Genomic DNA, 688 nt, shown 5'->3' with positions numbered 1-688 from the left:
AAAAAAAAAAAAAAAAAAAAAAAAAAGGGCGACAAAAGTGAAAAAAAAAAAATAGACACTGTTGTTGCAACCTATGGGTTGCCTGAGGGCAAGTGTGGGTTCTTTTGAGGAAAGTATAGGTCTTTTGAGGAAAGGATCTTGTTTTTACCTTCCATGTAAAAGTTACTTTATCTTTCTCAGTACCTCGGTGGTTTTGAACCCAAGCCTCTGGGAAATGTCCCAACCTCCTGTCCTCACTCAGTGCAGCATACTACCAGGCTTAGAGGAGGCTCTTTCTCCTTATGGAGGACCAAGGAAAGGTGTTGTCAAGGTCTGCCATTATCCCATCTTTCCTCCTTCTCCATAATAGGAATATTAGTGCGGAAAGAAATAATTGAAAGAGGAGCGGCCAGGCGCGGTGGCTCATGCCTGTAATCCCAGCACTTTGGGAGGCTGAGGAGGGTGGATCACCTGAGGAGTTTGAGACAAGCCTGGCCAACGTGGTGAAACCCCGTCTCTACTAAAAATACAAAAATTAGCCAGGCGTGGTGGCAGGCACCTGTAGTCCCAGCTACTTGGGAGGCTGAGGCAGGAGAATTGCTTGAACCCAGGAGGCGGAGGTTACAGTGAGCCAAGATCATGCCATTGCACTCTAGCTTGGGGGACAAGAGCAAGATTTCATCTCAAAAAAAAAAAAAAAAAAAAAAAA

The sequence above is a fragment of the Hylobates moloch genome, unplaced genomic scaffold (genome assembly GCF_009828535.3).
Source record: "Hylobates moloch isolate HMO894 unplaced genomic scaffold, HMol_V3 SCAFFOLD_19, whole genome shotgun sequence".
Classification (NCBI taxonomy): Eukaryota; Metazoa; Chordata; class Mammalia; order Primates; family Hylobatidae; genus Hylobates; species Hylobates moloch.
The sequence above is the reverse complement of the archived record's forward strand: the minus strand, read 5'-3'. Positions refer to the sequence as shown.